Source organism: Gymnodraco acuticeps, unplaced genomic scaffold, assembly GCF_902827175.1.
Source record: "Gymnodraco acuticeps unplaced genomic scaffold, fGymAcu1.1, whole genome shotgun sequence".
Taxonomy (NCBI): domain Eukaryota; kingdom Metazoa; phylum Chordata; class Actinopteri; order Perciformes; family Bathydraconidae; genus Gymnodraco; species Gymnodraco acuticeps.
The window spans coordinates 1,577,479-1,605,061 of NW_022990559.1; positions in this window are offsets into that span (position 1 = coordinate 1,577,479).

The following is a 27,583-nucleotide window of genomic DNA, read 5'->3' on the forward strand; positions in this document are numbered from 1 at the left end:
GGAGATAGCTTCAGCTGTAGGAAGTAGAGTCCCAGCAGGGATGTAGGTTCCCTGCTGGGAATTTTTTTTCTGGGAAGCATTAATGCAGTGTTTATGTCTAGGTATTTTATTGTGAAATGCAAATCAGGACCCCGAGGCAGACCGAATTTCTTAGTGAGCGTGCCACTTATGCGGCTTTCACACCAGCGCTTTTCCCTTTCTAGCTCCGAGCGGGAGCTTTTCTGGTTCAGCTCCGGTTTCCCTTTTCTGCTCCCGCTCTGTTCACACCGCCCAGAGCTGCCGCTGCTGCGTCATGACGTCACCGTTCATGTGCCTGCTTCATAAAATCCAAACCGCGCGGAAATCCCTCACATCGACAACAACAACAATGGCCGATTGTATTGAAGCGCTGTTCGCTTTGGTTATCCTCTTACGAAACGAAATGGAAGGCATCGGACGACTTTACAAGGGACGACTTTACTTGGAACTTTACAAACATCACATGCGAAATACAAGACTTCTTTGTGGTCTTCAGCATCTACTTTAACGACGAATCTGCCCCTGCCCCCGCCTCGACGAGAGTGACGTAAGCGACGCCGCCTCTTAGCTCCGAAGCTCTTGCCTCTGACCCCTTTCACACCAGCGCTTTTTCAGCTCCGGCTCGGAGCTGGAGCCTGAAAAGCGCCGGTTTTTCCTGTTCACACCGCAGCGGCGCCGGCTCTTAGCTCCGGAATCCGGTTCACTTCCAGCTCCAAAAAATTGTCGGTCTAGAGGCAAGAGCTTCGGAGCTAAGAGGTGGCGTCGCTTACGTCTCTCTTACGTCGAGGCGTGCAGGAAACTAAACCCTCCTCTCCTAAACATGGGTCGACTGTCATGCCTGCCTACAAGCAGTAGTGCTTAAACACACTTTATAAAGTCAGGCAACACTAACCAGGCTTCGTGTGATTCTGTTTATTTGTACCTTACTTTGACCATCCGTTCACTGTTATTGATCATTGTGGAGAGAGGCAGACGTTTTGTTTTGTATTATAGCAGCTATCGGATGGAATCAATACATGGGCTGCACAGGTTGTCGTGTCTGACTATCACAAGTAGAATCATAATAAAAATACGCCGGTAAAATGTGCCTGTAGAAAACGGTTTATGCCACAATAGGATAGCAATAGCAAGTAGTCAGTTTAGCTTCGGTTGCTATGCTAACATCACCCATTTTATACCAGAGAAACTTTCATAACAGCGTTGTGATGCCAAACAGCATCAATTCAGACTGACACACATTCACTTAGGCTAAGGGGAACTGGGGATATGTATCAGCTGCTTGTGTGAGTCGGACAGTGAATACTTTAGAGCGGCCGCTGCAGTGTGAGCTAACCGGGAGCTAACGGAGGATAATAAACTCCCGTGGAAGAGCAGCCAACACATTACATTACATTGCATTTAGCTGACGCTTTTATCCAAAGCGACTTACAATAAGTGCGTTCGACCAACAAAATACAACTTGAAGAAAACAGAATCATATAAGTACATCAGGCTTCATAGAGCAAAAACATTTCAAGTGCTACTCAACTGGTTTTAGATAAGCCAGTCCTTTATTAGTATAAAAGTGCTTCGTTAATAGTTCTATCGCTCGAAGTGGAGTCGAAAGAGATGAGTTTTCAGTTTGCGCCGGAAGGTGTGCAAGCTATCTGCCGTCCTGATGTCAATGGGGAGCTCATTCCACCATCCTGGAGCCAGGACAGCAAACCCACGTGTTTTCGCCGATGGGAACTTGGATCCCCCTCGCAGCGAGGGCGCAGCAAGTCGTTTGGCTGATGCAAAGCGTAGTGCACGCGCTGGGGTGTACGGTTTAACCATGTCCTGGATGTACGAAGGGCCAGATCCATTCGCAGCACGGTAAGCAAGTACCAGTGTCTTGAAGTGGATTCTAGCAGTTACCGGAAGCCAGTGAAGGGAGCGGAGGAGCGGAATAGTGTGGGAAAATTTAGGTAGGTTGAAGACCAGACGAGCCGCTGCATTCTGGATGAGCTGCAGAGGTCGGATGGCACATGCAGGTAGACCAGCCAGGAGGGAGTTGCAGTAGTCTAGGCGTGAGATGACGAGAGCCTGGACCAGAACCTGCGTCGCTTTCTGAGTCAGCTGGGGACGTATCTTCCTGATGTTGTAAAGCGTGTATCTGCAGCAACGGGTTGTAGCAGCGATGTTTGCAGTGAAGGACAGGTTGTTATCTAGGGTCACACCCAGATTCCTTGCAGTCTGAGTCGGGGAAACAACTGAGTTGCCGATGTTGATTGTTAGGTCAAGAGTGGGACAATCTTTTCCCGGAAGGAAAAGCAGTTCAGTCTTGTCAATGTTGAGCTTGAGGTGATGAGCAGACATCCACTGAGAGATGTCAGCTAGACAAGCAGAGATGCGTGCGACGACCTGGGTCTCTGAGCGGGGAAAGGACAGAATTAATTGGGTGTCGTCAGCGTAGCAGTGGTAAGAAAAACCATGCGGGCTAATGACAGATCCGTGCGAGTTTGTGTACAGGGAGAAGAACACTGCAGAACACTGCAGCGGTCGGTAAATGCTGCAGAAACACATTAATAAACAATGAACCACGGCACTCTGGAGCAAAGTATAAGGTTGGAGAAGTCGTTATTCAATTTATTCTGGCTTCGTGTGATTAAAAGCAACACGATCATCGACCCGACGTAGTTCCCCGTTGTTGTGAGCGCCGTAATGCCGTTGGGGAGCAAATCAGCGATGTAAACGGTGACGTCGTGACGCAGCAGCGGCAGCACCAGTCGGGTGCTGGGCGGTGTGAACAGAGCGGGAGCAGAAAAGGGAAACCGGAGCTGAACCAGAAAAGCTCTCGCTCGGAGCTAGAAAGGGAAAAGCGCTGGTGTGAAAGCCGCATGAGTCTAGACCGACAATTTTTTAGAGCTGGAAGTAAACCGGATTCCGGAGCTAAGAGGCGGCGCCTCTCCGGTACTTTTCAGGCTCCGAGCCGGAGCTGAAAACGCGTTGGTGTGAAAGGGGCATTATAGGTCACCATAGGTCACCAATCTAAATGTAAGTGGTGTCACTATTCTACAGCTATTACATTGTGAAGTTAACACAAACAATTGAATCTATTGCCAGACTTTACAAGTAAGCTAAAAAAGTTAGTATAAAACATTATTATTGGAGCTTCACGTGTTACTGCTTTCCTTGTTAACATACAATTTTAGTCAAAAACAAAGATTTGTGTACAATTTCTGGTCTCAAATTGAAATGAAACATGATAGGACATTTTGACTAGTCAAACCCAGGTGTGCTGATAGCATAAATAGTGGCTGCTTCCCATTAACTGTACTGCCTGTGCCACGGTCTCGGCGTTTCATGCTTGCTGACTGGCATGTTTCCTAAATGGAGCAGAGCCATCATTAATGTTATTACCTGACACCTGTGCTATCCCTGCTCTCACAAGTCAAAATATCTGATGTGAAAAAAGTCTGGTTGGCTGTGAAACGCAACCAAATTTGACAGTATTGCATAATTATATATATTTGATCCAAGAGCTGACATTTAACACCTGTTTCTTAAAAAAATAAACATACGCAGTACATTTCATATTTAAAGGTCCCCTATTATACTGTTTTTCTTCAAAAATATTACAGGTCTCAGATATATACAAACATGTCTCTGAAGTGTTTGGCACCAAACACATCATTGCAGCATTACCCATAATCCCCTCTGTTTCAGCCCTGTTTCCAAAGTGCTGATTCTCTGTCTGTTACTTTAGATGAGAATAAGGAGCCACTCCCCACGCCCCTCTGAGAGAGATTTGGTTACAAAGAACACAATGGTGCTCTAGGAGGAGATCCAGGTGATAAGGGGGGGGGGGGGGTTACCTTGGTTGGTGATTGGCTAATGATCACACAAGCCAACACATTGTATGACATCATAAAGTGGCCAAACTCTGATCAGCTCATTTTCAGACAGGTTTTTATATAAATGGATCAGGACAAAAAGTGAGAGAATATTTTTTCCTGAAACGTTCAGAATCTCTTTACACAGAGGGGACACATGTTAGATTAGATTAGATTACTTTATTGTCATTACAAAAATGCAAGCACAGTGTAACGAAATTTAAGGAGGGTCTAACCAGAGTGCAAAACAGTCAGTTACATACACAATTATCAGAAGTATGTACAAAATAAATGATACAAAAATAAAGGTAAATAGATGGGAAATGTATAAATAGGAATAAATACACAGATAATAATAAATACAGTGAATACAGAATTGCGTAGTCCTGTTTGTTCTACCCGGGAGGCTGCGGTAGCGTGTCCCAGAGCGGGTGCCACGTAGGGGGATAAACAGTGTATGGTTGGGGTGGGAAGAGTCTCTGATGATGTTTCGTGCCCTTCGCAGGCACCGCTTTTCATAGACTGATGCTATGGAGGGGAGTGGCATCTTCATGATGCGTTGTGCGATCTTCACCACCCTCTGCAGTGATTTATTGTCCTTGACCGTGCAGTTACCGTACCATACTGATATGCAGGTGGAGAAGATGCTGTCGATGGTGCAACGGTAGAAGTTCATTAGCACCTGGGAGGATAGGCGGAGTTTTGCCAGTTTCCTCAGGAAGAAGATGCGCTTGTGAGCCTTCTTGACTAGGGCTGAGGTGTTGGTGGTCCAGGAGAGGTCCTCCGAGATGTGGACTCCCTGGAACTTGAAGCTAGTGACCCGCTCAACCTCTTCTCCACTAAGATGGACTGGGGAGTGCGTGCCGTCTTTGTTCCTTCTGAAGTCCACAATGACCTCTTTCGTCTTCTTGGTGTTGAGAGCCAGGTTGTTGTTAGCGCACCACTCTGCCAGATGCTCAACCTCTTCCCTGTATGCCGTCTCGTCATTGTTGCTGACAAGCCCGACCACTGTCGTCTGCAAACTTAACGATGGTGTTTGAGCCATGTACAGGTTTGCAGTCATGTGTGAAGAGGGAATATAGGAGGGGACTTAACACACAGCCCTGTGGGAGACCAGTGCAGAAAATACATGAACAAGTGGATTTTGCATAATAGGTCCCCTGTAATGGCCTTTTGTTGTCCTTTCAGAATCATATTTAGTACTTGAAATGACCACATGGGATCAGACTGGCAAGCTAATGTTAAGCACCGTAATTACTCTCCTTATAGGCACTGACTCCTGCTTTGAACTGTGTCCCACTCCAACAAACATTCACTTAACCCAGTGGAGAGTTTCAGTTCAGCAGACATTAACAGCTCTGCAGAGCACAAACCATCCATTTTAATTGAGTCGTTTATCTTCGTCAAAATATGCATACAAGAACAAGCGTTCCCAGAGTGTGCACTGCTCTGGCGTCAGACCCCAGAATCAGTTGAGCTGGAAGTTGAACTAGATGCAGCGTTGTGCAGGATGAATGTAGGACATTTGGGGGCAGCAGATTAGTGGATTTGCTTAGCCGGAGTTTCAACTGTTATCTCATGTAGAAGCTTTAGTACGTCTTCAAAAGCTTTTTTTAAGATTGTGTGCTCTTGGCAGGAGAAAGAAAAATCATGTCTTTACTAAAATTCCCTTAAAAAAAACCTTTCTTTTACTCTAAAGGCGCTTTGGAAAGAATGTCTGATGATGCAAGTGGAGACCATAGCAATGAAATTATCTTTTACATTTCTTATTCAAACAGCATCCGGAAACCTGAGAACATATCATGATGACATCTCTTGGATCTTTAATTAACCGATGTGATCAGGACAGGGCTATGAATCTTGATTCAGAATACCTAGAAACACCAACAGATGCACAGGCTCACCGACATGTTAAATCTCCATTTCATGTTTTCATATCCTACGAAATCCTCAGTTTAAAGATGTGTTTAACGGAATTAATGCCATAAACACCTGTAATGCCACCTAAGAGTTGTGTCAAAATAACAAGGTTACATAAATAAGCAATTACATTTTGCATTTACTGACAGAGTTTCCCTCCCCTATTCCTTTTTAACGAAGAAAAGTCCCTGTAGCCGTACGTGCAAGGTAAAATGTGTGTATCACCTCTGCTAATAGCTGTCAAAATATGGGTCTTCATGCATACAATATGTATTTAGAGAGAGAGAGAGACAGTGACAGACCTAATTAAGATATTTATGACAGGTAAACATAAGAAGAAAAGGTTCAGCTTCTTCTGATTGTCGTTATTCATTTTTTACAACAAAATACTCAAAGCTTTAAATAAACCTAACAAAGTAGTAAATGATATGATCTGTTTTAATGTTATGGTCGCCAAGGTATGGTTCATTTGTCCAATAATCCGCTATCACAATACAAAGCGATTTCATTAGTATTCACATAAATAGCAGGAAATGAACTGTTGCCATTTATTAAAGCAATACTTTAATCGATTAATAAAAGGTTAACACATTTGATTTTTGTTAACGCTTCATAAGAGCGAACAACCATAATAATAAAACAGCGTGAACTGCTAAGGGTTGTTGTTCAATATCGACTCAAAGGTTACTTGGTGACATTTCCTGCTTTAAAAATTCCCATTCAAACACTTCTCACCACACTTTCCAACACTCGCTGTTGTGCTTCAAGACGGACGTACAAGGAGACGAATACATTAAATGCGAATGTTTTGATAAGGTATTTACTCGTTAGATTTGAATGATTGGTCTTTATCAATCTTTTGTGAGACAGAATTAAATATTATGTGTGTTTTTGTTGGCACATATATTCAGGTAACAGTGGAGTTTGAAGTACAGAATTGACCTGAACATGAAATGGCTGTTTTTTGGAAAAATACTTTTTGAAAATACAACACTCCAGTCTCCCTGGTAGACTGTTCTGTTCAGAATGTATAGTCCTCATCTTCAAGCAATTTCTCTTGAAACATGACGCATACACTCCACAATTTGAAACGTTTTGTCTGTAATTGAGCAATTTACAGACCTCATTGTTGAGTTTGTCACATTCTCTATTACCATACATTGTTGCTCCATGTCCACTGACTTTTAACGACCAAACAAAAATGAGTAGATGTGCAGTCATACGAATGTTTTTTTTATGTTGGCAGTGCATTTGCATCAACAGGACCCATATTAGAATTATTTTTTTGGTCTAATAAGTTACATTTCCGCACAATAATGTATAAAAAATACGTATATCAGTTTTTCCAGACATTGGGCATAAGTTTGACGTGTCACAGAGGTGTATAAACATCCAACCTAGTATGTTTGAGACTAAGTTCAGCTTTTTAATTTACTTTTCCACGTTATAGCCATATTGTAACATACTCTAGCTTTTGGTCTTTTTAAAAATATATATATTTCAACTAAACTAAGGATTTTTGTGATTGGATGTGGATATGAAGTTATTTCGAGAGAAAACATTGAGTGTTATGCCCCTTATGTGTCCACCAAGGAAACTAATCTGATGTGCAAATGCTTTATTCAGTGATTTTTAACAGATTTAATCAACAGGTCCAATTTGTTTTGGAGAAGTGAAAACCTGCTGATAATTTGACTCCTTTTATAACCCTCCTGACTGATGAACGATAAAGAAAATCCTGACACAGAGAAGCTGACTAATGAAGGCAATGATACATTTAATGCTTTTAATATGTGTATTTATGTTCTCTTGGGTCCTCAATAAATGATTATGCATTATCAGTACAGCGTTAGACTGCAAATCAACCCTGTGTTATGAATAATGACAGGAAGAAACTCATTTCACACACTGTGTATTGGACTTAATGACCTGCTAACGGATACAGAGCATACAAGCATCAAGCTGTCTGATTGATCAGGAAACATGCTTACATTTACGAGTTGAAACACAATTATTTTTAATGATTTACAGAGATATATATATATATAGAAATTTGTATTGATTGGGATAAACCCCTTGAGATGCACCATCTCGTTTTCAAGGGGGTCCCGAAATGTATGTAATGATGTATACATGGCTAACACAGATGGATTATAATGTGCTTCCTGAACAACTCACAATAACATATGGATTCATTGGCGTTGCTTGCATCCAACAAAGTGCACCAAACTTCTCTTGAAACGGGCCGAGACCCTCAAGCAGTTATGGTCAGGTTTTTTGGTTCGCACCAGTGTGTGATTGTAATTTTTCACACCCCTTTTTATAGACATTAAGAAAATGACTAGACTTACAACATTAAGTTTAAAAACAACCCATTATGGCCTCTTTGTTTAAACGGGTGATACACCACAATTCTGTAATGAGTATGCAATTGCAACCTTGTCTCTTTGAGATGTATTTTCTGTAAAATAATACCTGTGTTTTGGCCAACATACCAGATAATATCAAATTTGTTCCACTAAACCAAAAAGCCAATAATTTACACTCATAACTAATCAAGCCTAATGACAAGGTCATGTTATTTTTCTTGTCAGCCGAGACTCTTGATTTGAATGAGCTTTGACACCGTCTGTGGTGCAAGTTAAGAGTAATTACACCGCCCTATCTGTCTCACATCTTAATCTGTTATGGTGCATTATGGGAATATGTGTTGCTTCTCTCACACATAATTGTTTCTTGGAGGGCCTCTGAGGGTGCAAACAATCTGAAGGCTTTTGAAACCGTAAACAAGCATTCATCCTCCATTGTTTGTGAGAAATATGTTTTCAATTTCAGCTTTTCACCTTCAGTAAACCTACCTGACATCTCCACCTTTTGTTACGTTGCAGTGTGCTACGGATAATGCAGCTACACGGGAAGGATTTCAATTTCTGGTTCACATTTAGTACCAAAAGTATGAAAATTAAATACATTTTCTGCTCTTTAAAATTCATATCCAATCACATGGTATCACATGTAAACTATTCACACGCACAGTATGCACACTGCATCTGTTCCCGCAGCTATAATAAAGGGCTATAACCCAAATTGATATCATATACTGTCAGTGTAGTAAAATGCCATTAGCAACCCGTACTGTAGCATCATTTTTGCACACGTCGCTTGGTTTGAGATTCAAGCTGATTGCTGCATAATTCGCCTCGCCCCAGATCCAAATTAGCCGATGTGCATTAGCAGGTAATTGTGGGTTCAGCAGCATGTTGCCTTCACTGGCTGAAGACCTCGTAAAAATCTGGAAGCAGTAAAGCCAGGAATGAGATATTAGTCCCCTGCTAGCCACAACAGGGTACAAATGGTCCTCCACAAAAAAAGCTCATTGTGGCCTAGTCTTCCTTCGAGGTGAAGATTTCCCGGGGTAAACTTCCAACCCTATTGTGTCTTTTAGATGTATGTCTCGCTCAAGGAAAGGTTGTGAAACCTCATATCTGCTGTGGGAAGTCGACAAATAAAATGTAACTCTCCACAAGGCCAATACTGTTTATGGAAACTGATCCAAAGATGGTATTTTACCACAAAAAATAATGATGTTTAAGGAGAAAGCCACTGGATAAGCATAGCCGGGGATCCTCTAAGCTGTAGGAATATGTATAAGCATTCCCCATGTTTGCAGATTACAGTATGCTAATCCTGGACAATGTGCCAAGGGGATGTAAAATAGGATTCCTTGGGCAGGGAGCCTTGTAAATATAAAGTTAACGGAGCATGGAGAGGTGAAAAACGGGACAAGCGTTTGTGTTTTTAATGGTTTAAAGAAAACTGATGCCCTTTTCAAATTTGCAATTGGATGCTCCGCTTAAATAAAGTTGAAACAAATGGCAGCAGTCTTTGACTTCACCATTGGTCCCAGAGGAGTTGTTGATACTTTTTAGAAGATTATTTTACACCTCAGAGGACAATAGTAACTCATTTTAAATAAAAAGGTAGAGGAGGGTGACAAAATATCACATCTGAGCAGTAAGGGAAATTACAGGTTATTTAATAACTGAAGTATACTTTCTTTTTTGCTGCAGCCATAATAGCAAGATTTATTTTTCCTTTATTAACTTTAAAAAAAAAGAACAAGCTGTCTTCAGGCCAGTTAGGGACCAACATGCACCTTTCTGGACTATCACTGAATACAACTCATGATATTCAATTTGTAAAGTGGCATGTTAAGGAATTGCTTGGCTGCACATCATTAACTTTTATGCTATCTGCCATGAAGTGATACACTGTATATCAGTTGCCAATCTGAAAAGAAGGGTACTTAGTTTATGGCTAATGTATCAAACATTAAGGACCGTTATTGTTAACAGTTAACATTGAAATAAAAGCAGGGATAGGATTAAACCAAATGAATGCTCAAGACAAACTGTATTGCATTGATATAGATTACAACATAAATTGTACACTTACTGTTTGTCAAACAATTAGCCTATAATGATTAGGTGTGTATTCATTCAGGGCATTTTAATAATACGGGAGCAATTGTACGCAGCTGCTCCCCACTCAGATCAATCACAACGATTAATACAATTAAAGCCTATAAGCCGAAAACAAACGACATCAGGTACACTTTCACAATACATTTTTAAAAGCAAAATATGGTTGTTCAGAAGCACATAAGCAAGGTCCTGCCTCACAAGCCATTTTCTGTTTTGGAAATCATTAAAAAGGGAAGAAGTCATGCACGTCTTATATTGTCTCAGGTCAGTCATCACCTCACCATAATGATCAAGTCATTTAAAAAACCTCTGGTTTCACCCCACAACCATCTATAACTGTAAACTAATGTAATCTTCCTGCTATTCATGAATATATGAGGGCAGGAAACTATGCAAGGAAATGGCCATTTAACAGATTTAATGAGAATGGCTGCGAACAATGAGCCGATGGGGTCTATGGCAGAGCAATTCACACTTGCTCAATTTAATGAAGGATTAAATTCAACTGACAGACAAAGGTATTAGTGAGAGTTGTTCACGCCCACCTCCCTTCACACAACGATTAAATCCTGCAAATGAAGTTGGGAGAAAGAACTAAAGATGAATAAAAGGAAAAATGCTTCCTCATAAAGTCAGGTTGGCCATTTTCACTGTGAGGCAAAATATGGACATTACATGATGTAATTATGAAAGTCATAAAGAAGTCTTTGTGCTGCGGGAGGAGCAGGAGGTGAGGGTGTCTTAATTGCGTTTCAGTATAAAAAAATCCTCACAGATTTTCCTTTTCATTAATTTTCAATTAGTTGTCAGACATCTGTTGTAGCTCATCATGAGGGAAAAAAATGAATTCAACAAATGTGATTCATTAAAAATGCAGCCATGTATTAGGTGAATTAAATATCCTTAGCTGATCTTCACTTCTTATATTTGAACAAATTATACTGATTAAAATGTCAGCAGGCTTTCTTTCCTCTCTGCACCTATGTTGACTGTACGGTATGTAGACCCCATCATTTAGGGGAACTTTCACATTCAGACCTTTTATAAGGACTTTTTATTTTAGTCCATTTGAATGAGTTTCTTTACCTGGATGCCCGAAAAAGCTGGTCTCCATTAAATACGATAAATGCATGTACTGTGGTGAACGCACGTTAAATCATTTGAGGTTATCGCAGCTTTTCCACTGCCTGCTGCAGTTGTAAATTACACTGATAAGAGCAGTGAGTCAAAAACAGTCTGCTTTAAGGACTTTAAAGCAAAGCAATGAGCTGAAAGACGCTGAAATGCTCCATTTGAATTAGTTTTATATTAAAGTATTGACTATAGCAGCTTTAACTGAGTGGCATTTTCATTCATCGAAATTATTTTGAATTACCTTCCTTTTGAATATCATCATTAATTATTTCTTCACATTAGAATATACAACATGTGCACTTGACGCCGTTGACGGCAGTATTTGCTGAATCGAGTCTAATAGGAGGTTGAATGCTGTACATGTTTTAAAGCCCTTTGAGTAAAATGTATGGTGTTTTTTTTGTGTAAATATATAAATAAATTGAATATACTTGATTTAACTTATAAAAGATTAGCAGTTTACATTCAGTGTGAAGAAAACACAGCAGAAAGCAAGAGTTTTTAATTAATGTGTGTAGTATAAGAGACTTTAGTGCCAGCTAACATGCCAAATAGTATAGGACGGGTAAGTTAAAAAAAGCACATAGATTAGCACTGTTCTTTTTTTGATTTAAGTTAGCCATGTGTGTGTACCCTTAAAGAACAAACCATTGTCCACAAATGTTTAAAAAGGGATCTGCTCGACAAATTCTTAAGCTAAACAAAGTCAAAGACATTTTTCCTCTTGTCATATGAATACCACATAAAGTCAACTTACATGTATATGATATTGTCAACCTATTAGTTACAGATCTGTTAAATTGAGTTTCTCCACAAAGAATCATGAAAAAGCACCATTCTTATTAAATAACAAAAAGGCTAAACAGAGAGATGCTAATAGGCTTCTTGGTAATGAGTCATTTAGCATTATAAAAAAATGTCTAATCGAGTAAAGAAATCTTGCGCAGCTAAGACAATAATGACCAATTAGTTAATTAAAGGACTAACAAGCAGCACTATGACGGAGGTTGTGCTTCATGATTTGAAAGTCGCAGGACAGATTGGCCAACAGTACTTACTCAAGGACTTCAGCTGACAAACATAAGGAGTGCAGGTGCAGGTGTTTTGGGAGGTAGGGGGTAGAGATGGATTTCCACAGTAATTATATGACATTCTCCAAAGACTGCATCAAAGACCTTTACCACAAAAGAGCTGCCAGTTTCCTGGGAGAATGTTAGGAAAGACCCCCTGAAGACTGCAGGTACCTTTTTTCACTTAAGTGAAGTAGACGGCTGACAACTTGCTGACATCGCACATTATCACACTGTAACTGTCACTGGAGGGGACATGAAAGTGTCTGATTGACAGATTCATGGATGGCAAGAAACCAGTGGGTGGAAGAATGAGGGGAAACATAAAAAAATGGTACCTTGTTTCAGTTGTAGGCTACCTATACTTTTCCATGTAGAGGATACAAGAGGGTGGCGGCCGCTTACAGAAGAAGTCAATAACTTCAAACCCCAAGCCACTGTACCAGCCATAAGAATTTACATCAAAATCACAGAAATCAGGAACGTTTTTAAATCATCATTTTCATATTGGTTAAATGTTAAAACACAACACTCATCATTTTATATGGATGGCCACCATATTGATATTGTGATATGACTAGATTTGTAATAATGTAATATCGAAAAATGTTGTTGTTCTTTTTATAGATTTAAACGCTGCATTACCGTAAAGTGATATCATTTTCCGAATATATCAGACTCGTCTAGTTTTTCTGCTAAGGCAATTACTAAGGCCACATTACTGATGTTTACTTATCTTATAAGGTAAATAGTTAGGACACTTCTAACGAACCATATCAACAACCAGTAGAGCTATATTGAATTCCTTTTAGATTTTAGTTATCGTTATTTCCATTCAGCCATTTCTGTCATTGCTTCAGCTTGCATGGTCCAAAAGCCTTACACATATAAGGAGAATGTCTTAGTGAGGTTTAGCATGGCATCGGCAATTACCTTTGTAACCCACTCAAATAATGCAGTGAGTTTTTCACCCTGTAATAACCAGCAGCAGAGTCTGCATATGAGGGAGGAGAGGAAGAGCAGGCCAGGTGTGGTTGTTAATGAGGCTCAATGAGTGGCAGCTGAGTGTGGGCCCTGTGTTTGTAAGAGTGTGGGCAGTGTTCGAATTGTTTGAGGATGTGCTTTTTTGATGCTGCGGGGAACCAGGAACTAGCAGAACCGACGAAAGTTTTTGTAGCTGCAGTTGTTGTCTTCTACTCACCAGAGAAAGGATTCTAAAGGATTCTACTCACCAGAAAAATGATTCTAAAGGATTCTACTCACCAGCAAAAGGACTGATGGTCATTGGATTACCAAAGAGAGAGAAACTACAGACTACCCGGGTTCGATTAATGTTGTTTTGTCCATGATAGCAGATTGGATTTCACTGGGGTGGATGAGGGGTTTGTGAAAGTGTTGTATGAATGTTTAATAAAATGCCGGCTATATTAATTTGATATTGTTTTCTCTATTTATATTATCTTCTACTCCTCATTGAAAGCAACCTAGTACATAGAAGTGTTACATTATTTGGCGAGCTAGCCAGGAGAGAGGGTGGCTCTAACAGGATATGCCAGACATGTCCCTGTAGCAGCTGATGTGACACTCTTGGTTGAGCCCCCTCAATCGAACTTACCTGGTGGTCTCTTCTTTTGCAGTTACATCATGACAAGTCCATCATGTCCATCCTTCAAGGTGCCTGTTCTGGTAAAAAATGAGACTGCAAGGGACATCACAGTACCTGCAGGTCACATCATTGCTGAGCTCTCTCTTACCAAAGCTGTGTCATCATTACCATCACATGATGCTAAAGCTACATCAAGTGAACCATCTCATCCTGCATCAGCTTCTGCAACCTGCAACGCTATGAATGTATCTGATTCTAGTAAACTTACCTTTGACTTTGCTGACTCTCCTTTGTCTGAAGAGTGGAAGGAGAGAATCACCAAGAAGTTAAATTCAGCGTCAGAAGCCTTTGCACATAGTGATCTCGACTATGGTCATACTACTGAGATCAAACATCGAATCCGCCTTTCAGACCCATCTCCATTTAAACAAAGACCCAGACCTATCCATCCTTCTGATTATGAGGCTGTCAGGCTTCATTTAAAAGAACTTCAAGAAGCTAACATAATCCGTGAATCAGAGAGCCCCTTTGCTTCTCCAATTGTTGTGGTGAAGAAAAATAATGGAGAAATCAGGTTGTGCATCGACTACCGTAAACTGAACCGACAAACCATCAAAGATGCATATGCTTTGCCCAACATTGAGGAAGCTTTCTCAGCCTTAATAGGGTCTAAGTGGTTCTCTATTATGGATCTTGAATCTGGCTATTATCAGGTGGAGATGGAGGAGGAAGACAAATTCAAGACAGCTTTTGTGACACCTATGGGATTCTGGGAGTTTAACAGAATGCCGCAGGGAGTAACAAATGCTCCCAGTACTTTTCAAAGAGTAATAGAAAAGTGTGTGGGTAGCATGAACTTGAGTGAAGCCTTAGTCTTTCTTGACAACGTCATTGTTTTCTCTGCCACACTCGAGGAACATGAGGACCGACTTCTGAGAGTACTAAACAGGCTGAAGGAATATGGCTTAAAGCTTTCACCAAAGAAATGTCAATTCTTCAGGACATCTGTCAAATATCTAGGCCATGTTGTTTCAGAAAAAGGAGTGGAAACGGACCCAGCCAAGATAGCTACCTTACTACCTGGCCCAGGCCCAATAACATCAAGGAACTCAAGTCTTTTCTTGGTTTTGCTGGATATTACAGGAGGTTTATAAAGGACTACTCCAAAATTGCAAAACCCCTCAATGACTTAACAGCTGGGTACCTGCCACCAAAGCGAAAGTCTACCTACTCATGCTGAAACTCAAAGTGTGTGGATTTCAAAAAGCCCTTCAATGACAAATGGACATCAGCAGCCGAGGATGCATTCAACACTCTCATTCACATGCTCACTACAGCTCCTATTCTTGGTTTTGCAGACGCCAAGAAACCATACATTGTGCACACCGACGCAAGCATCAATGGCCTTGGTGCCGCCTTGTATCAGGAGCAGGAAGGCAAATTGAGAGTGGTTGCCTATGCAAGCCGGGGACTCTCCCAATGTGAGCGAAGATATCCTGCACATAAACTTGAATTCCTCTCTTTTAAGTGGGCTGTTACAGAGAAGTTCTTCGATTATCTATATGGAGCAAAATTCACAGTCATGACAGATAACAACCCGCTCACATATATATTGACGTCTGCAAAACTTGATGCAGCAGGGCATCGTTGGTTGGCTGCTCTTTCCAGCTTTGACTTTAATATCCAGTATAGAGCTGGGAAAAAGAACCAAGATGCAGATGCTCTTTCCAGACGTCCACATCCTCATGACCAAGACACAGTGGATTTCATAGTATATAGAAGTGTTACACCTTTTTCTCTCCTCACTGAGCCGTATCAAAGGTTTGTGCTCGGTGAGGAGAGAAGGCATGAAAATGTGTTTGAATGTCTTGGCCATATTAATACCAGATAAGACGCGCAGTGGAGGGATCGTGCACTGAAGGATGGACCACAAACACATGGCACATCTGTCCTTGGCTCAATAGATTAGTCAGAGGAATTTGGTTTATTTCTGTGCCAAGATAGTGTTGAACGCTGCACCTGTGAGTCACCTTTAGTGTTTGTTAAATCCACACTTGTATTAAAGACATCAAGGACCCAACTAAATGTCAAATTCTGTGCAAGTTATTCATCGTGCCTGCCATGTTCCTGTTCTGCAACTAACTGTCATTTTCAATATCAATACCAAATACCTGCATTTGTTTCTATTAATCAGTTAATCGTTTGGTCTAATAAATATCATTAAACCATGAAAATGTCAATAACAATCTCCTAAAGCAGAAAGTTCCCACATTGCGTTTTAATCTATGAATACATTGCTAGTTTTGTGGGAACAACCCAAAGACAATACATTTATTATAAAAACACAAAGAAAAGCAGCAAATCATCTCAGAGCAACCCTTATTTGGTTCAGTTTGGAAATATTCTTTTTTTAATCGACTAATCAATTGATCAACTAAGTCTACTTTTTGTTTGGACGATCAGGGAAATATTATTTTTCACATTAATGATTAATAGAATGTTTACAAAATACAAGTTATATGTTACCTTAATAATAATACAGTCAGATTTTTAAGGTATTTATAATATAAGATACTCGATACTGACTTGAAGCTGAACTTGCACACTGTTATGTTCAATGATTGCTTCTTTTATCGAAAGTAAAGGGAAGTGGCTCACACTGAAAGCGTGTTCGGCATGCTACTTTTTTCAATCACATGTCAGTATAAGGCTTGTAATATTCTACATTCCTGTTGTTGTCAGAATAATCTGATGAAAAGGTAAAAATCAACAATGTAGTTCATCCCTCAGTATATGGCTCTCATCCCAAAGTCATCCGATCTCTTTTGTTATTGTTTACCATGACTATACTGCACTGTCTCTGTGCTGCTGGTTAACGTTGAGAAATTAGGGATAATTTATCTGCTGCTTCCAATTACAGTAACACCTAACAGACGGTGGTATTTTGGTCTAATATGCATTATATATTGGTATTATAAATGTGGCATTTTAAATATAGGTTTGGATTAATACAATACATTCATGATGGAACATAACTCAGGAGGGTGCTTTTTAATTAAAGTTCAGGTCTGCAGGCTGTTATTTACATTACCAATGACCTGCCGGAGGCATCTCGTGTGTGTGTGTGTGTGTGTGTGTGTGTGTGTGTGTGTGTGTGTGTGTGTGTGTGTGTGTGTGTGTGTGTGTGTGTGTGTGTGTGTGTGTGTGTGTGTGTGTGGGTGTGTGTGTGTGTGTGTGTGTGTGTGGTGTGTCCTAGCATTACTATACTTGTGGGGACCTAAATCTGTTTACAGTCACGTATGGGGACAAATTGGAGGTCCCCATGAGGGGAATCATTAATTTTAGGGTGAAGACTTGGTTAGGGTTAGGGTAAGGGTTAGGCATGTGTTGGTTATGGTTAAGGTTAGGATAAGTCTCCAGGAAATGCATGTAAGTCAATGTAATGTCCCCTGAAGTGATGTATACATGGTGTGTGTTCTATCTGTCTCTTTCGATTATGTTGTGTTTGTCATTTTAACTTGATTAATGTAACTCATCCTCATATTTTCCTTTTTAAAACAACAGTAAACAGAGCTAGATTTTCTTGCAACTAAACGTGTTGTAGGTGGCTCCGAACATTATATTGCTATTCTTGGGAATATTCTTGATTAAAAAGGTTAGTTTTGGTGAATATACGAGCATTCATAATAATTGTATGGGTCTTACACTTGGTTGCCTCACTAATTTCATTTTAACGATATTTTCAATGCAAATCATTAAATAATGAAATTAGTGTATTGTGTGCCAGTAAATGATTAATGTCTTATCTCCGAACGATGCACATCTTGGAACAACTGCTTTAGAATTACACGCTCCATTACATCATTGGAGAAAAAGTAGAAAGAAAACCCTCTTGCAGAAAGTACTCTGTGTATCAGAGTATTCCCAGTGTAGCTCAGCAAATATCCAACGTGGCACCGAGTGGTCTGAATAATCAGGATTCAATAGTATTAAGAGACTGCTGCATTCCCCAATTAAATGATACAAAGGCAATAAATACATTTAGTTCCCTGAATCCTTTCTATCAATTCTCTGAAACCATTAGATGTATTCTTCTTTGCTGTCTGATGGGAAAACACAACTCTGTTTCAGGAGTTATTTAGTCTCCTACTCTGCTGAGTTGATTGACTCATCAATATCTAATCTCATCGACACACAAAGCTCTCGTGCAAGTCTCAACAGTTTCACAAACTCCATTTGTGACACAGCAGAGCAACATGGATATAAATCGTACTTTCCGTGTGTCCCCCTCTTCCATTTTATGTTGATGGGTTTTTCTCTGGCTCATATTGAGGTTGTTCTTCTGGGCACAAAGCTGCCACACATGTCGCTCCCTAGCAGGCCTTTCATAAGCTCATCTAAAAAAAAACCTCAGACAGCCAGGACCCTCAAATGCCTCTTCTGACTTCTAGAGAAGAACAGAAAAGGCTTTCATTTTGCCCACGCTTCAGTCCTCCATTTTTCATTTTCCACATACTAGCCTTTCACATTTTCTTGTTCCTTACATCACTCCATAAGAGCTTCTCGCTCTGCTGCGCTGCTCCTTCTCTCTGCTGTGACTCAGCCGTTGAGTTTTGGAGTGGATCTGAGGTTTTCTGAGAATTACTGCCATAAGTAACTGCATCAGTAATGTGTGGGCAGCAGGGCGGGGACACAATGGCTGAAATCCACTTCACGATGATACTAGAACATGTTCTCCTCATAATAGTGTATAATCAAGACGATGTTCAGGTACATGTGAAAAGCACAGCATACACCTGTTTATACACTTCCCACTTTTATCTTTTTAGATATGTCAAACTACTTGCATGATATAATGTTGTTTAATAACCTAAATCATGAAATTAAATTTGAAGCAGACATGGTTTTTGCTCGTGCTTGGTGACGTTTTGTGTCCCAAAACCAAACTACTGTTGCATGCCTTTAAGAAAGTCTAAATTCTGTAGAGTTGTAATATTAAAGATGTGAAAGAAAAGGGAAGTCGAAAACATTGCCTCTATACTACAAGTACTACACCTCTTCACTCCTTTGATCTTAAGCCCTAATACCCCTATGCTCTCAAACATTAATGCTGACTTGCTTTGCCTTATTATGAGACGTGTTGCATTGTTGGAGGAGCCTGGGACTTAATACCTTTTATTTTTTTTACCTTCTGTCTGAAACCAAGTCAATAAAAGCGCAAGTAATGTCACTATATGTTCAGGAAGAAAACAAGAGTCCAATGGGGGCGTTTTAAAACCTATATAACCCACTACAGAAAAGGCAAAACCCCAAAGAGCAGTATAGCGCCTTTTTAAGTAAGGCTTTAAGTAAATCAAAATGTCCTAGGGTTGTAACATTAAAAATGTGAAAGAAAAAGAAAAACAGTGCAACATCACTGCTCTCCTTTGATCTTATGCTCTCAAACATTAATGCTGACTTGCTCTGCCTTGTAATGAGACGTGTTGCATTGTTGGAGGAGCCTGGGACTTGAATGCAGTTTGTGAAGCTCATGTTGTTTGAGATCGAGCCTCTGAATGTTTCCTCCACCTGTGTTACACTTTGCTTTGATTGTTACTCAAACATCTGGCAGAGAGTGTGAGGGAACATGCCTTATGTTATGTGTCACAATGCATACGGACTTACAACACTGTGTTCAATAAAACAGTTTGATTTTAGGCATTAATATTGATTCATTTAAAAATATTTTAACCTTAGCCGCTTTCAAACCAAGTACTTTGCCGTACTTAGTTCCCAGCACTTAGTTCCCCCATGGAACTAAAGAGCAGATCGCATTCACACCGGAATAAGTCCCTGAGGGAAGATTACGCAAATGAAGCCGCTGACGTCACTTCTTCTTCTTCGAGTTTACTGACAGGCCGCAAACAACTTCACGGTGTATACTACCACCCGAAGTCCCCGGTCGGAAGTCCGGGGACTTCTGTTGCCATAAATTAGTCTCTCTTCGTTAGTGCGCTAGGCCAATGCTAATGCTAATAATGCAAATGCCAGCAAATACAATGGCGGCTTCACAAAACTTTTCAGAGTTTTACGGGGCGTGGTTTACATTTCGCCCAGCCAATCAGAAATTGGAACTTTTTTCTCCCAGGAAAGTCCCTGCTCTCTAGCAGGCACTAAAAATGGGTGAAAAGTTATCTGAACTAAGTTCTCTTTTTGGTGTGAACGCAAAATCCCAGGAACTATCGGAACTAAAAGGGAAAAGTACTCCGGTGTGAAAGCGCCAATTTTAATTAAAATTTGTTTTTTTTATTGTCTTTTTTTTACAACATTTTTAATGCATACTCTTCATTAACAGTTTATCAAATCAGGCTGTGATAACAAACAGTACTGGCACTTCTATATGAGTACTTTGCACATTTTTCAACATGTTGGATGCTAGGTTTTGAGCAAATGTTGGTTGCTGCTGTATTGTAGGGCCAGAAGATTTGGACCATGAATAAGGAATTGTTTTCAATGTATACAACTTGATAATATTCTGTCGTATATTTAAAGAATCTTAAGTCTGTATTCAAAATCATCTTTGTCGTCAAGCCTCAAAGAGAGACCCTGACAGGGCCACACATTATTTAAAAAGAACAATCTAAAGGGATAAAAACACAGTTTTAAAATATATCCAACCACACATAAGTTAAAATGTTATTATAAAAAAACATACTCTGGACTTGTTGACAATACCCTAGTATCCAAACCTTTTATGCAAACAGGATTTTTTTCAATAAGAACCAAAAAATTGCAAAAAACACTCAACTTAAATTAACTTTGTAGCCAAACTTAAAGAATAAATGTGTTTTTTCTTTGTTTTGATGTAATACAAAACCTTAAGTAAAACCTAAGAAGGAATTCATAGAAAATGTAGTTTGTCATGTAAACACATTGTACTGTAGGTCTTTGTGTTTGCAGTGGTGTAGTGGGCGTTGGACGCGGGGGTACGCCGTAGCCCCACTTATTTGGAGCATGATCTTTTTGTTAATAGTCTAATAAATATAAAATCATTGCCAGTCTTATCAGTTGCAAGTGTGTATTTGTTGTAATAATGACAAAAACATAATACATTTCACAGTAATGGCCTATAATAAAAAATAAAAAAACGATTTCCTTCAAAAATGATGATTCGTCATCACGCTGGTGACCCCGCAGCCCGCCGATTTTGCGGCAGCTCTTTCCCTCAAGAACGCTAACGAAAAAGCTCTATAATGGAAGGTAAACGTTTTTTTACTTGACTTTTCTAAAAATAATATAATTCACAATAAGAAAGAAGCTAGCAGCACCGAAGCTACAAGTTAAGCTGCTACTAGTACTACATCATCAGAAGAGCCGCCTAAAGACGTGGATAATGCTAGCTAACGTGCACGTTAGCTGCGCTAGCAACGTCCCCCTGGCTAGCTCAAGCTCACCTTTCCCAAAGGTATGGACGGAGGCAACACACTCTCACTCCCTAAGCGTCCAGGAGCGACGTTTAGTCAGTGTCCGTGGCGTCCAGTTGTGACGCTCCTAGGCTCCTTCAGCGTCATAAAGGGACGCAAATAGCTTTCAACTGATTGCAATGTATTCCCATCTGCGGCGGGATTTGACGCTCATGGAAGCACGGCATTCGTTTGTGTCGGCTGCCCTTAAAGGCAATGTGAGCGTCCATTCCCATTGGATAACGGCGAATTGTACACCCGGAAGTAAGTATTCCTCTTACTGTCGATTGATTTTACAGTGATATCTGCACTACTCATCGACTAAAAAACACCAGATTATCCTTGATAATTACACAACATTGATTGGTTTAAATTGTGTGCAATGCTTTTGTATTTTTCCCCTTCGATTCGGAGAAACAAATATTTTTCGGAGTAAAGGATGGCAGAAGACACTACACTACCCAGAATCCCCAGCTATCGTTTGGACTACACCATGTGCTCTGTTTGACAAACCCCGTTTTTTTCCAATAGAGGCTGTCTGCAGACCGCAGCAAGGAGGCGTATCGTATAGGGGCGTATCGTATAGGGGCGGATCGTATAGGGGCGTTTCCTAACTTTTTTTATCCAATAGAATAATGACACTCAGCAGAAATACATACTGTAGGTGGCAGTAATGCAATTTAAGGGATTCCAGCTGCTTTTATAAATCCTCGCAGAAGAAGTCATTCGTTCTTTCACGATGGCCGAACAACAAGTTGAAACAGCGGTAATAGTATTTTCCAGAGATGCATGTTTATATTTATTGTAATGTCATTTTTCTTAACACACAATTGTCTCGTTATCAAAGTACAACATCGACTGTCCAACCTCGTTAAGCGTTAATAAAGTAAATAATAGTTGTATGTGGTAAAAATGTTTGTGGTATTAAATGCTAACTTAGCATGATGCTATAAACACGTTTGCCTATAGTCCCGTTTGCAACCAGGCCTACTCTACTGTTGTAATAACGTTAAGCTTAGATAGGTCAATAGATTATCAGGCTCGGTAACAATACTGATTTGTGTTACCAAAGCTGATCATCTAATTGACCTAAGGTTAGCGTATATGCTGTGATGCTAACCAGCACTTAGCATGATGCTAGTGTACTGTTGTGTACTGTTGTATTATCTTGGAAATATAAGTCTGCCTGCCCTACATACTGTAACTTAATCAAATAATATGGTATGGATTCGGATAGACAACATGGCTAGCTTGGTTGGTTGAATTGAGTAATAAGATGTGAATGAATCATAAACGAACTTTGAAAAATAATAATTATAATTAATTTGCATAAAGAATGAAGAGTATACAACCCACAGAGAAGACAAATTCATAAATTGTAGGCATATCATTTTTCACTGTTTGTGCAGTGGTAGTAATTATTATTCAAATCAATCAACTACGTTTTATGGAATATACATATGTTTCTGTACACCTAAAATACTGAAGTTTAAGTTACTGTCCTGATGTGTATCATTCATTTGTTCATGTTGTGTCTGGTGGTAAGATTAATAACAAAATATATACAGTACATACAAAGAGGAAAGTCTTTATTAAACAAACATTTTACAAACATTTTATTCTTGGAAGGTGCCTCCAGCATCATAGAAACAGTCAATGCTGCAGAATCCTGCCAGCTCATCTTCCGAGTACATCCCAGAGAGTTGTCCTCTGCGCCCATGTCCCCTGTAGCCTTCCGAGTCCTTGTACCGGTTGCGGCACTGTATGCAGCTGGAGATCTGGAACGGGATCCTGTAGGTCTTGGTGTACTCCACAGAGTACTTCTTCCAGGTCACCACACCTGATGAGAAAAGAAGGACTCAATTGTCTAAAACGTAGGTTCAGGTTATTTTTTATTTAAGCCAGAAGCCTACAGCTGCCACCCAAAAAAAAACCTTTGCGCTGGCCTTTCTTCAAGCCAGACAAGCAGTCATGTCACCTATAGCTTATTGTGGTTCTATAAGTGAGTGACTTTACCTGTAGCATAGAGATGCTGTGCACATAAAAATGTGGGAGTCTAAATGAAAGCGTAACTATATACAGCATGGGCGGCCATGGCTGAAGGGTTAGTGAGTTAGTTAATTGGTTAGACTAACTAAAATTAGTCAACTATTTGTACATTTTGGAAGATCTGCAACATTTATTTAGATTAAGAAATACCTCCATGTTTAACAGCCGTTCTCCTATGGGTCTGCAGATGTGCCGCAATATGGCCATAGACCCCCACCTTGCTGCAGAATTTGCACTTGTATTTATTAGTGCCACTGCCTTCACAAAGGGGTGTTATAAGGGCATCCCCCTTGTAAACAGTTGGGTGAATCTGGAAGAAAATGAGGAATTGTTTACTATTCAAACTGTTTTTATTTGCACTTTCAACAGTAACCATTCATATCACATAAATGACAGGAAAGTTTTTGAATGAGCTTTGATATTTATATTTTAATTGGATTGCTTATTAGTTTATGCAGCTCAAGGGGTCACATAATTTGTATAATATAACTAGTGTTTTTGCTTATCGATATTAGGACGTTTTTATTATGTTACATTCTTTAACCTGTCTTTAATAGTGTTAGGTGAGCTATTAAGCATGTGTTAGATGACCAGTGACTCTTCTCTAATCATATTACTTTACCACATTTCTGATGATGACATAACTAATGTTACATAATTATAGAAGACACATCCGAAGTGTTATTTTTACATATTGATTAGCATCCGACATTTACTGAAAGGATGCTTTCGTCTCTCGTCTGGTTCATTACAACTAGTAGTTACAAACTGTTACAGTTACAACCTTAATCAGTACCGCACATCTTATTACTCAATTCAACCAACCAAGCTAGCCATGTTGTCTATCCGAATCCATACCATATTATTTGATTAAGTTACAGTATGTAGGGCAGGCCTACTTATATTTCCAAGATAATACAACAGTACACAACAGTACACTAGCATCATGCTAAGTGCTGGTTAGCATCACAGCATATACGCTAACCTTAGGTCAATTAGATGATCACCTTTGGTAACACAAATCAGTATTGTTACCGAGCCTGATAATCTATTGACCTATCTAAGCTTAACGTTATTACAACAGTAGAGTAGGCCTGGTTGCAAACGGGACTATAGGCCAACGTGTTTATAGCATCATGCTAAGTTAGCATTTAATACCACAAACATTTTTACCACATACAACTATTATTTACTTTATTAACGCTTAACGAGGTTGGACAGTCGATGTTGTACTTTGATAACGAGACAATTGTGTGTTAAGAAAAATGACATTACAATAAATATAAACATGCATCTCTGGAAAATACTATTACCGCTGTTTCAACTTTTTGTTCGGCCATCGTGAAAGAACGAATGACTTCTTCTGCGAGGATTTATAAAAGCAGCTGGAATCCCTTAAGTTGCATTACTGCCACCTACAGTATGTATTTCTGCTGAGTGTCATGATACAAAAAGTTAGGAAACGCCCCTATACGATACGCCCCTATACGATACGCCTCCTTGCTGCGGTCTGCAGACAGACTCTATTGGTCTGCAGCCAGACCCATCTCATTCTATTGGATAAAAAAAGTTAGGAAACGCCCCTATACGATCCGCCCCTATACGATCCGCCTCCTTGCTGCGGTCTGCAGACAGACCCATCTCTTTTTTTCACTATTCATTCCAATGGCTGGCGTCTATGTCACGTGATCTTCACATTTCTCCCTGCAGAAAAAGAAAACATGGCCGAACTTCGTTTTATTCTCGGTGGAAAATGCCAATTTTAAAGTTAGTTTGGCCATTAAAATGCGATTTGATGTCATTTGATGCGAGAGATATGAGTTGTTATTTCAGATTATGTGTGCAGTGGATGTCCATGATCTTTAGTTTGCTAGTTATTACGAAGATTACTTCAGGAAATCGCGACGTTTTCATTGTTACCAAGGTGGTTGCTAGGGACACTGCTATCGATATTATTTCTGTTATGTTGTGTAACTGTTTAATGGTGTTATCTTTATTGCTACCCCCTTCCCCGTCAATGTATAGTGTTGATCCACAGCGCAAACATATTAGTTTAACAAAATCCGCATCTAAAGATAGCCTACGTTATTTTCCCCTGTGCAATTTCAGTCTCACATCTCACAGCACATCGTCATTAACAAATACCGGAAACAGACCGAAAACTTTTTTTTAAATAAAATAATACTTTATTCCGAGTGTGCTTGCTTTTCTCTTTGGAAGTCATCACATAACGGCATTGTAATACACGGTTCGGCTGCATTAAATATTACATATCTGCCGTAGTTCTGTATTTATAGAGCCCTGATGAGAAGACTTCTAGACAAACATGAGGAACAGAAAACGTGACGTGGATCATAAATATATCAGCCATTAAACAACATCTTACATTTCTTTTCACACAATACGTCTCCTTGCAGTATCAACACTAATTCGGCTGACTTTTATATTTGATCCAATTGGTAGATAGGCTGTATTTACACCATAAAGGTGCACAGCTGATATAAAGGGACACCTAGTGGTTAAAGCATGTTATTGAATTTCATTGTTTTTATTATTAGATATTAATAGGATCCCTATAAAGTATATTCATTACTCGTTATTCTCTACTAATAGTTAATTAAAGACTGTATATAATGACTATTTTGCACATCCCTTTCAAGATTTTCTAAGGTTTATTGACATATCATATAGGCCTACACAACTATGGTGTAGTTCTGCATTGAATGAAAAACTTGGGTCGCAGATTCCTCAATATTTGTGCGTACCTCCAGCAATGTTAACTATGTTGAAGCACTTATTTTAACTGATATTATACATAATGTATTATACTCTTATAAGATGTATGTAGATATTTCATCTCCGGCCTTGTCAGGTATTGAACAATCAATAAATAAAGAACACAGAATTGTTAAATATAAAACACAGAATTTGTGTGATTATACTAAATGATTTACAAATAAACACCACTGCATATTTAACTGTAACACATGCTGATGTAACGCAAATGTTCCAACTTGGGATCAATAAAGTATATCTTATCTTAAGCTGATCGATGGCTCCATGCCATATTTGCAAAATTTGCCTCTGAACCTTGACAAGTGCATGTTTCAGGCTTATCAATTAATGTAATGTAATGTTATCAATTAACAACAGGGGTCACAAACATAAGACCAGCTGTTAAATAAAGCTCTTCTGACCTTAGCTGGCATGTGTGTATATATATTAATGCTGCCCATTATGGGCACAAGCAATTTTCACCCATTTATTAATTATATGTTTTAAATTTGAGTGTTTCCTATCCTCTAAACCTCCAGGGATGTACACAGTTTAATACTGGCAACTTCTTATTATGGAAAATACGAAAACGTATTTTAAAACTACAACTCCCAGTAGAGACGTGCCATAGATAGAGAACATGTTGCGAAACAGAATAGCCAGCATGTGTAGTTCTGGGGATGGGGTGGGGGAGGGGGGGACGCGGTGGACCCGTTCAAATCCAGTTTTGGACAGTCTGCCGTGCATGATTCCATCCCATTTCAAGTGCTGTTCGAGAATCGGCGTAACCCTCGGAGCTCACTCTCCAATCACAGAGCTTGAGGACTATCACGGGGTTTGTCAAACAGAGCACATGGTGTAGTCCAAACGATAGCTGGGGATTCTGGGTAGTGTAGTGTCTTCTGCCATCCTTTACTCAGAAAAAACATTTGTTTCTCCGAATCGAAGGGGAAAAATACAAAAGCATTGCACACAATTTAAACCAATCAATGTTGTGTAATTAACAAGGATAATCTGGTGTTTTTTAGTCGATGAGTAGTGCAGATATCACTGTAAAATCAATCGACAGTAAGGGGAATACTTACTTCCGGGTGTACAATTCTCCGTTATCCAATGGGAATGGACGCTCACATTGCCTTTAAGGGCAGCCGACACAAACGAATGCCGTGCTTCCATGAGCGTCAAATCCCGCCGCAGATGGGAATACATTGCAATCAGTTGAAAGCTATTT